Here is a 15,708-nt window from a genome sequence, read left to right as displayed (position 1 = left end):
TCAGGTGCAACGACTCTTTAAAAAAAAGCTATAGGACTGGGGAGATAACACAATGGTTATGAAAAGATATTCTCATGTTGAAGACTTCCAAGTCTCAGGTTCAATCTCCATCAGCACAACAAGTCAGAGTTGAGCAGTGCTCTGGTCTCTCTCTCTCTCTCACACACATATCAAAATAAATAAATAAATAAATAAATAAACTAAAAACTAGTAATGTCATAAAAACACTAGGTATTTCATTAATTTTTAAAAAAGGAAGCTAAGGTGGGGAATAGTGGCTGACATTGTCCTATAAGGTATAAGGGAATAAACACATAGTAAGTTAACAAGCATCATGCCTCTGGAAGCATTTAATCAAAGGGTGGGTGAGCCATAGAAGAATCTGTCCTTATGGGAAATTGCTAAAGTAGATGGAAACAAATATCTGGCAATTTGCTTTCTTGTGAAGTTCACTCCAACTGTTGACAGAATGAGACATTCCCTGAAGATACTAAAAGGGATTCTGGAATAAAAGTGTGGGGTTATCAGTTGGCATTTATGGCAACTTGGCCAGGAAAAGCATATATTAATATATAAAATATATTTATCTTTATGGGAGAAAGAGACAGGGAGAGAGGGAAAGGGAGTGGGAGAAAGAGAAAGAGAGAGAGAGAGAGAGAGAGAGAGAGAGAATGGAGGATTGCTCAGCTTTGACGTATGTGGTACTGGGAACTGAACCTGCAACTTTATGCTTGCATGCCTCTGCTCTACCACTGAGACATCACCCTGGTTCCTCAATCTGTAAATTATAGTTATTGTTGAAGGAGAAACAATAGAAGGGAATATCTCCAAATGACTGGAGGTAGGAGAGGGTGGAGGGGACACACCAAAGCTACTGCAGCAATGGCAGGAAGGATGGAAAGCTCCAGGTTCAGGTCGAGTTCAGGCTCCACTAAGATTGCTATCAGGCTTCATCACTCAGCTCTGCAGCTCAGGGCCCACGGGAGAGGGGGCTGATGATGTGCTCACATGGTGGGTTGCACTGCTCCTCAGAGCAGAAGGGGAGGAGAGCAGTCCAGTCTGGGCTGGAAATTGTATAAGCACTTAAGGAGCACTTCATCTTAAAAGGGGGACTGTTTTGCTTTTGTCAAACTAGTTAATTTGTCCCAAATGTTTTAAAAAAAAAACAAAAAAAACCTCTCCTTCTCTTGAAAGATCAGCCATCTACAAGAACCAGTGTTCGAACAGTCAAGAGTGCAGAGAGCTAAACCAAACACCTCCTGGACCTCAGCTCGGCCTATGAGTCCAACAAGCAAATCCACATTGAGAAGAGATGAATGATTTTTCACTTACAGCCTGAAGAGCAGTTTTGATGTGAGCTGGGACCAGCATGGTAGAATCTCCTAGAATAACAGGGGTTGATAGTTATCGGAGTCTAGGTAAAATAGGTCTTTGACTAGCTCAGACAATCTCAGTACTCCCACCCCAATTAGCATAGTCTTGGTTGACTGTTCTGGAAGTTAAGAATTACCATATTTTTGAAACCTTTTTTTTTTTTTTTTTTTTTTGCGAAACAGAGTTAAAAGTGTAATGTGTATTTAAAATGTTTAAAGTCTAATAGGCTGAGGGAGATATCCTAGTGGTTATATGAAAGAGTTTCATGTCAGAAGTTCCAGCGTCCCAGGTTCAGTTCCCAGTACCACCATAAGCCAGAACTAAGCAGTACTTTGGTAAACACACACACACACACACATGGGACAGTGGGCAATGTCAGGAGACAGTTTTGGTTATGACAATTAAGGGGCAAATGATTCTGACATTCAGTGGGCAGAGGCCAGGAAAGATGCTACAAAGACCTCCCTCTCCCACTGCCAGGCTCAGACAGTCCCACCACCTAAGTATTATCCACCCTAACCATTAGTTGTGCTGAGGCTGAGAAACCTAGTTGATGCATACATGCTGGCAAATGCTACCTGTCCACCTGGCTTTTCTAATTGCCACAGAAGTCCTTTCCTTTCCACACAAATGTCTTTATGGAGCATTTTAGTCTCCTTGCACTACAGGTGATTGTGCAAAGTTGGGTTGAAGTTTCCTGCCATCAGATGAAGAACATATAATATATACCATGGCATTCTGGCCTCTCAATAGTTAAAATAATAAGATAGATGCCTTATTTCTCAGGGATGCAAGCTTGGGTCCACATGTCCTCTCATTCCTAACAGTGATCATGCAAAATAGAAACAGTAGATAATGGAAGCTCCAGTTTGCTCAAGGCTAATCAGTGAGACAGTCATAGAACTGAAATGTCACTCCCCCAAGCCACACAGCCATGGTCCTGCAGACCTCCCTACAGTGGACCTATGAACATTTCTAAAAGGTTTTGCGTTAATAGCAGGACTTTTTAAAATTTTTATTTATAAAATGGAAATATTGACAAGACCATAGGATAAGAGGGGTACAATTCCATACAATTCCCACCACCAGAACTCCATATACCCCATCCCCTCCCTTGAAAGCTTTCTTATTCTCTATCCTTCTAGGAGTATGAACCTAGGATCATCATGGGGTGCAGGAGATGGAAGGTCTGGCTTCTATAATTGCTTCCCCATTTAACATGGGTGTTGACAAGTCAATCCATACTCCCAACCTGTCTCTCTCTTTTCCTACTGGGGCAGGGGTCTGGACTTATTTTAAAAGTTCCCATCCTACCCTCAGACTTCTGACACAGGAGATCTGAATTAGTGCTCAGGAATGGACATTTCTGACATGCATCCCATCGATTTATTATTTTTGCTATCAGTATTTTCACTGGGACTTTTATTTGCTTGCTTGCTTATTTGTTTAGGCAAAGGGTAAGAGACAGAGGAGGGGGAGAAAGAAGAGAGACACCACAGCACTTCTCTACCATTCATGAAGCTTCCTCTGTGCTGGTGCTCCTATGTGGGAACTAGGGGTTCAAACCCTGACCTTTGCACATAGTAACATGTGCACTTTATCTGTTAAGCTATTTCCTGCTGCCTGCTAGGTTTTGATGCAGTAACACTACACTATGTAAAGCTGAATATGAAATGTGTACAGTTGCAAAAATAATAGAGATATTGATTTTTTAAATAGTAGAAAATAATACATGTGAGATAGGTGACCATTTACGTGTAGAAAAAAGGCAGACAGCTTTCGCAGTCTCACAAAAGCAATGACAAAAGTACTGGTTTGGGCAACATAGAGATAGGAGGTCCAGCTTTGCTACTTGAATCTCCTGACCTTGAACATTCTCTTTGGCCTCCAATGCCTTTATTCTTTCATTGTTTACTCGTAGAGAACTCAGATACCTGCTTTATTAGGTGGATTTCAGCATGAGATGCCAATGCTTATACTCAATATATATCTCAATGCAGTACGGAGATCCACTATGCTCTACTCAATAAATGTTTGCTGTTATTATTTGCTGTATCTGGATGAAGTGTGTTTAGCTCAGCTATGTGAACCAAAGCCCCCATCATGCTGGTGTCTCTCCTCTGGCAAAGTGAAGGGTATTGTAACCCAGCAGCAGCAGCATAAGACAAAACAGTGTCCCCCGAATGCATTCCCCCTAACCACTGAACCAGAATAAGCAGTATTGCCAAAGCATCTGAAATATGCTTAAATTTATAAACATGCCGAGAGCAAGAGCCTGTCTTCCCAGCTCACTAGAGAGCATGCCAGAAGTCCCCTTTTCCTTTCTTGCGTTTTATCTGATTGGCTTGTGTGAGCAGCACATTTATGAATGGACTAAGAGAGAACTGTCAGAAAGTGCTCTCAGGTCACAATGAGATTTTTTTTCTTTGTAATCACATGATTCTTTCCCCCCCGACACCTGAGTCATAATGTATGAGACTCCTTTAAAGACTAGCAGTCCTCTGATCCCAGTGACAAAATGTATTAAGGGCAGGGGGAATAGGGATAGAGCAGGGAGGAGCAAGGCCTGGTCCTTCCTTCAGGACAACAAGGCAGCAGTAGTGCTCTTTATGTGGGCACATCTTCATTATGCCAGCATGTGTTCATTACCTCATAGCTATGCTCATTATATCCATAAATGATCATAATGTCAGCACAGGTTCATTTATAACAGCACCTGTTTATTACTTCAGTGTGTGTTCATTGAGCTTTTGTTTTGTGTTAGGTACATTTAACTGAGATTCCTGACAATGCATATACAATCCCTGTCATTGAGAGTTTAGAGGGCTGGGCTAGGAGTTGGGGGGGCAGATAACATAATGGTTATGCAAAGAGACTCTCATGCCTGAGGCTCTAAAATCCCAGGTTCAATCCCCTGAACCACCATAAACTAGAGTTGAGCGGTGTTCTGGTTGCCTAGTAGGATGTCAAAATCAGAAAAAGGGAGAGAGGAAAAAAGGTGTGTGTGGGGGGGGGGTAGGGGGAGAGACTGAGAGACTACCCAGCTATTACAACTCAAAACTGTCAAATTCATGAAAACAAAGAAGAATTAAGAAACTCTCCTGGACCCACGGGGGTGTGGGAGACATGATGTCTACGTGAAGCACCTTGGATTGGACCCTGGGACAGAAAGATGATACTAATGAGAAGGCTGGTAAAATCTGACTCTGGAATATTTATTTCATATAAATGTACCATGTCAGTTTCTTAGCTGTAACAAATATACCATGGGCAGGGGGAGGGGGTTCAGTTGTGAGAACTAGTAGACAAGGAAAATAGTAACATTGGGGGAAACAGTGTGGAGAATAGGGAAACCCATACTATCTCCATGACCTTCTGCAAATCTAAAGGTATTCCAAAATAAAGTTTATTTTTACAAATTGGGGGAAGTTTTGATAAGAATGGTTAACTCTTGGTTCTTATCCCAAATATTCTAATTCAGTAGGTGGTATTTGATTACTTAGGTTGGAAGCAACAAGAGCTGGCTGGCAGCTGCCCTGTCTGAGCTCAGGTATTCAGCTGTGCTTTTATCAGATGGGAACCACAGGCTTTCTTTTTTTTTCTTTCTCTTTCTTTTTTTGATTTATTTATAAAATGGAAATATTGACAAGACCATAGGATAAGAGGGATACAATTCCACACAATTCCTACCACCAGAACTCTGTATCCCATCCCCTTCCTTGGAAGTTTTCTGATTCTTAATCCCTCTGGGAGCATGGACCCAGTATCATTATGGTGTGCAGAACAGGTTTTTAAGACATGAGATTCCTTAAGTTTTTCCAATACTTTCCTAAATGCTAGAGTAGCTCACTGGGTGTTATTACTAGGATGAGATGCCAGAGTAGCTGCCAAGAAGAACTGATAGACTCAAGGTCCTTGCTGGGACACTAATGTCATCTCAAATCTGAAGACCAAAGCAAATGCAGAATTCAAAGGTCAATCAATGAGTTCTACTGCAGAAAAGAGCATAAGAAAAGGGTCAGCAAAGAAGGCAAGAATGAGGATAGTAAGTAGGCCCAGTAACTCCCTTCTATGTGATTCATGCCAGCCCCCACGTGTTGTAGGCATGCACATTTGACTAAAAGGGCCAGACAGTCTCACCAGGAAGATTTAAGATTTTGAAAAACAGAAAAGATAGCTATTTAAAATGGTGAATTCAGGTGGGGGTAGATAGCATAATTATTATGCAAAGAGACATTCATGCCTGAAGTTCCAAAGTCCCAGGTTCAAGCCCCCACACCACCATAAGCCAGAGCTGAACAGTGCTTTGGTTAAAAATATATATATAGTGAATTCACCTTCTTCACCTCATCTTGGATGGAGCATGAACGAAACATGTTAAGTGAAATCAGCCAGAAAGAGAAGTTGAAAATAAGATCAGAAGGGAAAACACAAAGCAGAACTTGGACTGAAATTGGTATATTGCGCTAAAGTAAAAAACTCTGGGGTAGTGGGGGAGGGGGGGCCTTAGTTCCTGGAACATGGTGGCAGAGGAGGATCTAGTGAGGGTCAAATGGAAATGTGGAAACCTAAGAAATGTTACATGTACAAATTACTGTATTTTACTGTTTACCATTAATCCCCCAATAAAGAAATAAAAAAGAAAGAAAGAAAAGAAAAACAGAAGAGAAATTACTTGAGATATAAACATAGGATTGGGAAACAGACTGAGTTAGTTACTGGACAAGGAGAGGAGTTAAAAATGTCACTTGGTCTACTTCTACCAGGTGCATTCGTTTTTTTCAGAAATATTTATTACATGTCTCTTTTAGACACTGGGGACACAAAATTCCCACTCTTGAAAGCAGAGAATCAAAAAGGGTATCTGGAACAACCCCAATAAATACATGATAGACTGTCAAGGAGGCTTCTAGAAATAAAGGAAAAAAATGTGGGGTGGTTTCAGAGAAAGGAGATTGGTACTTATGTAGAGAGATTTACTGTCACATAGATCTTTTTCTTTGTTAAAGAAACTTTGCAAAATATAAGGGAAAGACAGTTGGATTATTTAGAAGACATTGTGAATTAACTAGAGTTTGGACTGTGAAAGGATTATTTCCTGATGAGAACCAGGGAGAGCAGCCTGGAGTGGCCAACTGGAAAGAGACAAATTCTCCACAACTCTACTATGAGACCCTGTGCAAGTTACTCATCTCCTTCTCTGTATCTCGAGAGCAGTATCTGTAGAAAAGATACATGAACATTTCTTGGAAAAGTCTATGCTGAAGAACTGGCATGATACATATGAAGTTCTGCTAAAGGTCATCTTGTAGGTAGTCAGCCAACCCAGTCAATAGTCTCTCTGTCTGCACAACTTAAATTGAATTGAATGAGGGAGATAATTCATGTTAATAGTGTTATTTCTAAAACACTTTGAATTACTTCCTGCTATCCTATACCACGAAAGCCTTGATTCTTGTCTCTGTTGAAGTCTGATTATCCAGTTCTTCATTCAACCCTAAGAACTAGCTTACATATTTCTAGTACATTCTCCTCTCACTAGTTACCTACAGAAGTCTCAGTGACTTGCATCTAAAAACCTTAACCAACTCAACTAACATTATCAGTGCTTCTATCCCTGAAGTGGAATATTGTGAGCATTCTATATTATGATTGTCTTTGTCAATAGTACTAATGATAATACCTTTCTTAGAAGGCAAAATTTTAACCAGGCCCTAAGTTTGAGGGATGATGGCAACAAGATAGTGCTGTGCACAAATTGAAGAGATTCTAGCTTCCACCTGGGATCCCTGATGGTTGGGAAAATACAATATGCTTTGTCCAGCATGCGTAGGACACAATTACCCAGTGTCCTACTTAGAGAAGGAAGACTGACCTTTAAATTTCTGGCCATGCTGAAGGACACCGGGGTGTGGATGTCTCAGAAGTGCTAGTGGGAACTCCAAGCCCAGAGAGGTGAGGATGTTGAGAGTGGAAATGCCCCGGAGATCAATGAAATGTCTCGTGCTTCTCAGCCAATGCCTGTGTGTAGAACCCCTGCCAAAATCTGATTATATCGCATCCTACTGCTGTGCACATTTTAGTTGGAGGTTGTTATGTTAGCGCAGAATAAACACAAACATACAAGGTTATTTGTGGTCTCTTGTTTAGCCTTAAGAAAATCTTGCTCTCAAGTTCAGCTGGCTTGAGCCCTACACCCAGCTGTTTAGAGCTGACTCTGACTGAGTTCTAGAGAGAGAAGCTGAGGTCCTGAAAGTAGACCCTGGGTTAAGGTGACACAGCAAGTGATTATCGGGACCAAGGCTGGGACCAAGTCTCCTAATTTTCAAACCTAATTATGCAGGGAAGAGTGAACAGCAGCAGAGGGTCACTAAACATTATGGAAGCTTTTGTTTTTTGTTGTTCTAAATTAAGTGCAATGCCTCTCCAAAATACATTTGGGCTTTAAGTCTGAAATTCTGAGAAAGTAAACATCCTGTGAGTTTTTCTCTGTAGTGTGACTAGTTTTTTTCTTTTCTTCTCCTTCAGAGCTTTAGCATTTCAGACTTATTTTTCAGATGGCATGAGACAGACAGAGACAGAAGAGAGAATCCAGAACTCCTACCTTTTGCATGCCCAAAGTAATTTTGGTCCATACTCCCAGAGGAGGAGAAATGTTAGGGGAAGATGACTAGAGGGCTCTGAAACCCAATTCCATCAGGACCCAGAGAGAGAAGAGGAAAAAGGGAATGACATTTGGAGGTAGTAATGGGTGCAATTGTGATTCAAAAAGAAAGAGAAGGCAGGAACATAGAAAAAAAATATATATAAAGGTATAGATAAACAGATAGTTATAGAAATAATAGTTAACCCATTTCTGTGACCTTGGGAGAACCACTGCTGTTTCCAACAAAGGGAATGGGGACAGAGAACTCTGGTGGTGTAAACAGTGTGGAATTACACTGTAATTTTGCAGTTTTGTAAATCAATAATTTTAAAAACAGTAAATCAGTAAATAAACTAAAAAAAAAAAACAAACTTAAGTCATATGCATAGTAAAGCAGGTACCTGCCCAGATGAGGTATCTTACCAGCCCTTTCTTTTAATATTGTGGAGGGTGTGGTGACGTACATTTACTATCTATGGTTGTGAAATTATGTCTCAGAAATTTCACATTATTATTACTGTTGTTATTTTATCACCAGGGTTATCACTTAGGCTACGTATTTATGCTATGGATCCACAGCCAATTGTGAGGTTCCTTCCTTCCTTCCATCCTTCCTTCCTTCCTTCTTTTCTTTCTTCCTTTCTATCTTTCTTTCTTTCTTTCTTTCTTTCTTTCTTTCTTTCTTTCTTTCTTTCTTTCTTTCTTTCTTTTTGATAGAGTCAGAAAGAAATTGAGAGGGAATAGGAAGAAAGAGAAGGCTCTGCAGCACTGCTTCACTGCTCATAAAGGCTGGAGCTTGAACCTGGGTCCTTGGGCTTGGTGATGTGTGTGCTCTAGGGGGTGAGCCACCACCTAGTCCATGATAATTTTTTAAACTATTAAAGTTCTATGTTTTTAATGTGAGATATTTACTTTTATGTGGGAGTGGGGGTGGGGGGTGCAATGAGGCCAGAGCCCATTCCTCTCTAGCATACAGGTGCTTTGAACATTCAGCCTTGGGGATGTCAGGAATGCAAGTGTTATGCTCTAACACTGAGCTCCTTCCATGCTCCTATAGCGTGGCTTCCTCCATTCCAACCCCTGTCCATGACTGAGGAAGGCAACACAGGATAGGTCTAGTGCAAAGAATAACTCCCGCTTATTTTTCAGTCTACCAATTTGCCAGCCATAATTGTGGCTTCTGTCACTTTTCCTATAGAAATCTTGAAATTGGCTTTGGTAGTAGACATTGAAATTACAAAAAAATTAATTCTAGATAGAATTTGTATCTATTTTGTATTTTCCAAAGGTAACTTTCACATAGCTAAATGTGGAGGATAATAAGTGGAAGCACATGGTGTATATGCCTTATGCTTTCTTATGTGCACTTTAAGTAAATGTTCTTTTTATGTATGTGTGAAATTCTATTTATTTATTTATTTATTTATTTATTTATTTATTGTCTCCAGGGCTATCACTGGGGCTCGGTGCCTGCACTACAAATTCACTGCTCTTGAAGGCCATTTTTCCCATTTGCCCTTGTTGCTGCCCTTATTGTAGTTGTTATTGTTGTTATAGCTGTTGTTGTTGTTGTTGGATAGGACAGAGAGAAATCGAGAAAGGAGGGGAAGAAAGAGAGGAGGAGAGAAAGACACCTGCAGTCCTAGTTCACTGTCTGCGAAGTGACCCCCTCCCCCCCACAGGTAGGGGAGCTGGAGGCTCAAACCAGGATCCTTATTCCCGTCCTTGCACTTTGCACCATGTGTGCTTAACCCACTGTGCTACCGCCCAGCCCCCATGTATGAAATTCGTATCCTAAATTCTATTTAATATTTCTTAAGAGTTTTGTTCTGCTGTCATGAACTCTCTCCATAGATCTTACTTAGGAGAGCCACATAATTTTTATTCATTAACTAGCACTTAATCATACATATGGGTGGGTGATTTATCACATTCCCAGGTTTTTGTATTTCCCTTTATCTGTATTTAAATTATTTATTAATAACGCTTTCCCAATTTCAATATCAACTTATTGAGACCATGTTAATTTCTAGGGTTTTTGTTATAAAGCTGTGTGTTCACATTTCCACATTGGGCACCAAAATGCTGGGATGGCTTCACCAGAGAGAGAGAGAAAGACAAGGAACTCATGGCTGAGTAGGAATTCAATGCAATGCCTTTATTGATCAGAGACAACACCTTTATATCTTTTGAAATGGAAGTGGCAGGTTGGAAAAGGAAATGGCTAGGAGAGGGGGTGGAGAGAAGAAAAGAGCTCGAAGGTAGCAAGCTTCCATAGCAGCTGTTGTGAAGGTTCTAACCAGTAGGGATTAAAACCATAACCCGCAGACAGGGCGGGTCTCAGGCAAAACAATGATTAGACCACAGCATCAAGCAATGCAGGGGACCTGGCGTAACGACCAACACAAAATATGTCAGTACATTTCTTTTTTAAATTTTTATTTATTTACTTATTTATTGGATAGAGACAGTAGAAACTAAGAGGGAAGAGGGAAACAGAGAGGAAGAGAGACAAGGAGATACCTGCAGTACTGCTTCACCACTTGCAAAGCTTTCCCCTGCATGTGGGAATCAGGCCCAGGTTGTTGTACATTGTAACATGTGCACTCAACCAGGTGTGCCACAACCTAACCTCTGTGCCAATACATTTCATCCTCCACTAAACCATCATCTTCTACTATATGGTCTCAAGTCCCCAAGCTCTCCATAGTGCTTCTCCCTTTCCCCTCCTAAATCCTCAAATCTGCTTTGATAGACAGTAGTATTAAATTATTTTCTTAATAACATGTACAGCCTTTTCCCTAACATTCTGCTAGATTAGTGTAAATAGAATGACTGACATATCAGATTCTGTAATGTCTAAATGTGACTCTTCTCAGTCTTAGTGAAATTCATTAAATGAATACATTTTTTATTTTTTGCCAAATGATCTACAAAAGATAATGATTCATTTATCTGTTTACCCCAAGGTTGACCTTTTTTCCATATCCTTTAACTAGTAATAGTTCTACTTTGGTGAACAAACTATCCTGTATTATGTGTGCCCCTCCCCCTTTATTTTAAATAGAGAGGTGCTGAGAGGAGACACACACACACACAGAGAGAGAGAGAGAGAGAGAGGAGAAAGAGAGAGACAGAGTAAAAGAGCTTCCTTCAGTGGTGAGGGCTGAGCTAAAACATGAGTTACTCAACATGGCCACACAATATACTATCCAAATGAGCTAGCTTACAGCCCACCATTCCCTTTTTTTTTTTTTTCCCTCCAGGGTTATTGCTGGGCTCAGTGCCTGCACCATGAATCCATCTCTCCTGGAGGCCATTTTTCCCCTTTTTGTTGCCCTTGTTGTTGTAGCCTCGTTGTGGTTATTACTATTGCCATTGCTGATGTTGTTCGTTATTGGATAGGACAGAGAGAAATGGAGAGAGGAGGGGAAGACAGAGAGGGGGAGAGAAAGATAGACACCTGCAGAGCTGCTTCACCGCCTGTGAAGCGAGTCCCCTGCAGGTGGGGAGCCGAGGTCTCGAACCGGGATCCTTATGCAGGTCCCTGCGCTTTGCGCCACATGTGCTTAACCCACTATGCCACTGCCCGACCCCCCACCATTCCCTTTTTAAGGCCTTCCTGAAATCCTGCTTCTTTCAGTGAGAGCTTCTATAGTCCTTTTAGCCCAGAGGAATCCTCCCTTTCTTCCATCCTGAAGTCTGTATTGCTTGTGGCTATAGCGGAAGCTTGGGCATAAGTCGATGTTCCTTTTTCACTAAGCAGTGAGCAGTAAGAGATCACACATGATCAGTGACCAATCCTAGTCAATGGAGGAAGAGGAAGAAGAGAAGGAAAGGCAAGCAAGACTTTAAGACATTTCAGTCTTTAGCTAGCGATCACAGGAAAAAAAGAGACACCCAGCAACCCTGGCCAATGATCCAAATACATCTACAATTCTGCATCAGTGACCTCAATTCTTTTCTGTTGTTCAAACTCGCAAACCATCATGCCATCCATACACCATCTCTAGGACACAGCCAACCCCTGGAATGAGGTCTTTGAAGAGCTAAGTCATTCATAAAAATCTAACAGATATTCTTTTCAAAGACATTTTGTTTTAATGAGATGGGGGTAATAGAAGGGGAACAGAAAAGTATTGCTCAGCTCTGGGAATTGAACCTGGACTTGAGAGCTTCGGGAATGAGAGTCTTTTGCATAATCTTCATGCTGTCTCCCCAGCCCCAACAGATATTCGTCAGAGTGACCAACTCATAAATAATGCCGGGTTTCTAACAGGTCAATCTAACAGAAAACCAGTTATGATAATATCGCACTTAAAACTGATCATAAACAGACTCATCTACCCAGTCAACATTTCTAATAATCCACTTATTCTCAGGTTCTTAGATAATCCATGTAGCTGCAGTTTTCTTCCTTATGGTCTCTCAACTACAAGGAGAAGCTTATTGTGCTTCCAAATCACATTAGTTTCACCAAAGTTTCATATGCTAGCTGCTCCTAGAACTATACGTGGGAAGAGGAGTTACTCAGCCTATTGCTTTTAATTAATTTCTTGTGCTCTAGGCTTATCTAGTCCCAGAAAATGAAAACCATATATTTTACAGTATGTGTGCCAAAATGTGTAACTCAGTGGAAAATCCCTAGCAGTGAAAGGAAGAAGCTCTCATATTACCAACAGCTCTGTGGGTCCCAGGAAAGCTTGGTCAACATTCTGCAAATCTGAAAACTCTTTAAACCCTCACTTAAGTAAAAAAAAAAAAAAAAAAAAAACACAATGTTATCATCACTGCTTAAAATTATCTCATAGTTTCTACATTTTCAATTATCAAAACACTAGAGATGTGGGCCATGGTGAGTCTCTCTGCCTTTAGAATAGTTATGGATCTTCAGGAATCTGAAACTTATTATCTGTGAACCATCATTCCAAGGACCAGTCCATTATGAAGTAGTTAGAGAGAGAAAAACAATGAGTGAGTGAGTGAGAGAGAGAGAGAGAGAGAGAGAGAGAGAACTGATGATGGGAGAAGCAAGGACAAGGGCTTGGACTTAGTTGACCTAATGCCAAATACAACAGTATAGATAATTACTACTCCACTTTCTATTGTAAAATTATGACATAATTTACTCTTGTTTGCCTATTCTGCTGTTGTTGTTTAGGTGAAATTCCTTTTGTATAAGGAAAGTAACTGAGAACATGTATGTAGGGGGAAAGAGAGAGAGAGAGTAAATCAGCATTCATTAGCCACTACCCTGCCTCTTGAAACTGCACCTTGTTAACATTTCTCTAGAACCTTATGCGTTAGATGTTATCCTCATCTGTGACATGGAAATAGTGATACCAATATCTAAAAGCTAAGCAACTTTCCCAAGTAGTGGGAATTCTAGCATGTGAACTCAGATTTTTCCAGATGCCAGGATATGTGAGTCCACACCCTGTATTCAAAATTAGTAATTATTCCCCTTGTGTGTCAACAGCTCTAAGGCTGTAATGATATACTTTCCCACACATTATCTTCTGTGGTCTGATCAGTAAAATCTTATCTCCCCATTTTGAAAAGGAAGAGATAGGGGTCAGGCTGTGGCACACCTGATTAAGTGCACACATTACAGTGTGCAAGGACCCAGGTTCAAGCCTCTGGTCCCCACCTGAAGGGGGAAAGTTTCACAAGTGTTAAAATTGATCTACAAGTGTCTCTCTCCCTCTCTATCTCCCCCATATCAATTTCTGTCTGTCTCTATCCAATAATGAATAAATAAAAATATTTTTAAAAATAAAAGAAATGGAGGAGATGTAGAGGCATGAAAGGGATTTTTTTTTTTATTTATTTAGGGAGATAATTACAGACAACACAGACACCAAGCAGGCAAAAGAGCAATCCAAAAATATAAACAAGTCATTCTTTTTTTATTATTATTGTTGTTGGATAGGACAGAGAGAAATTGAGAGAGGAGGGGAAAACAGAGAGGGGGAGAGAAAGACACCTGCAGACCTGCTTCACTGCTTGTGAAGTAGCCCCCCTGTGGATGGGAAATAAGCAAATCATTCTTCTGCTTAATGTTGGTAGGACTCAAGACAACTCAGCTTCTAAGGAAGACTCAAGGAGTTTAGTGTGCCAGATTCAGCATATTCTCCTTCATTGCCTCAGCCTCATCATTGAGACATTCTAGGGACAGTACACTTTCCTGAGATCCTCTGTTACAGCAGGAGAGCAGTGGGCTGCCTTCAGTGTGTTTGCTCTCTGGATCAACTCATTTCCTCTTTTTAAAATTTTTTTTTATTATCTGTATTTATTTGTTGGATAGAGATGGTCAGAAATTAAGAGTGATGGGGAGCTAGAAAAGGAGAGAGACAGAGAGACACCTGCAGCACTGCTTCACCACTCTCAAAGCTTTCCCCCTGCAGGTGGGGACTGTGGACTCAAACCTGGGTCTTTTGTGCATTGTAATACATGCGTTCAACCTGATACACCACACCTCAGCTCAGGATCAACTGATTTCCGACCATATCTCTTTCCATTTTCATCTAAGGATAATATTCATATCTTTCCTTTTCTATGTATTTGGTACAAGACATCTACATGACCTCTACATTTCATGAAATACACAAGGTGGAGCTGATGACCCCCCTGTGTGTTTTCCCACCCCCTCTTCCTCCTGTCATAGTGTTTCATTTCATGTGTTATACAGTGAGGGGCTTCATGCTTAGCAAGTTCCTTTTTTTTTTTTTAAGAGATGGAGATGTACAGAAGCAGAGAAAGAGTGAAAGACCACAGCACCAAAGCTTCCTTTAATGAAGTAGGAGGCAGGATTCAAGCCTCAGTTGCACACGTGGTAAAGTGGCACACTATCCAAGTGAACTATTTTTGAAAGTCTAGTTACTATACTGAATTCTCTACCATCCTCAAGAAGACAGGAACAGCAATTTCCCCCTGTCTACACAGTGCTGACTCCAGTGACTAAGTCCCAACAATTTGGTTATCCTGTGAGTTTCTACTCTCGTAAAGATATAAAGGTTTCTGAAAGTGTGTGTGTGTGTGTGTGTGTGTGTGTGTGTGTGTGTGTGTGTGTGTGTGTCTGAAGAAGACCTAAGACTAGACTCTAACCTAAGTCCAGTGGGTTGTATTTGCAATGGAAAGAACCTCTTCCATTTGGTAAATCATTTTAGATGCTATGGAGTATGACATTTTCATGGGACAGGAACAAACTTGAACAGGTAGAAGAGGAACTTCACACTGGTGACAAAGAAGGATCCTAGAACCAGACAAGAGAACTTCTGGGCACTAACTATAAACCAGTGGTTTAGAACTGTACATATACGATCATTGGAATTCCACAGAAACCCTACAGAAGGTAACTTTTCCCAGATCACCTAGTTAGAAAAGGTGGCAGACGGGGTCAGGCGGTGGTGCAGTGGGTTAAGCACATGTAGTGCAAAGCGCAGGGACCTGCATAAGGATCCCGGTTCAAGCCCCCACCTGCAGGGGAGTTGCTTCACAGGCAGTGAAGCAGGTCTGCAGGTGTCTATCTTTCTCTCCCCCTCTGTCTTCCCTTCCTCTCTCCATTTCTCTCTGTCCTATCCAACAACGAACAGCATCAACAATGGCAATAATAATAACCACAATGAGGCTACAACAACAAGGGCAACAAAAAGGGGGAAAAATGGCCTCCAGGAGCGGTGGATTCA

The sequence above is a fragment of the Erinaceus europaeus genome, chromosome 2, assembly GCF_950295315.1.
Source record: "Erinaceus europaeus chromosome 2, mEriEur2.1, whole genome shotgun sequence".
Taxonomy (NCBI): Eukaryota; Metazoa; Chordata; class Mammalia; order Eulipotyphla; family Erinaceidae; genus Erinaceus; species Erinaceus europaeus.
The sequence above is the reverse complement of the archived record's forward strand: the minus strand, read 5'-3'. Positions refer to the sequence as shown.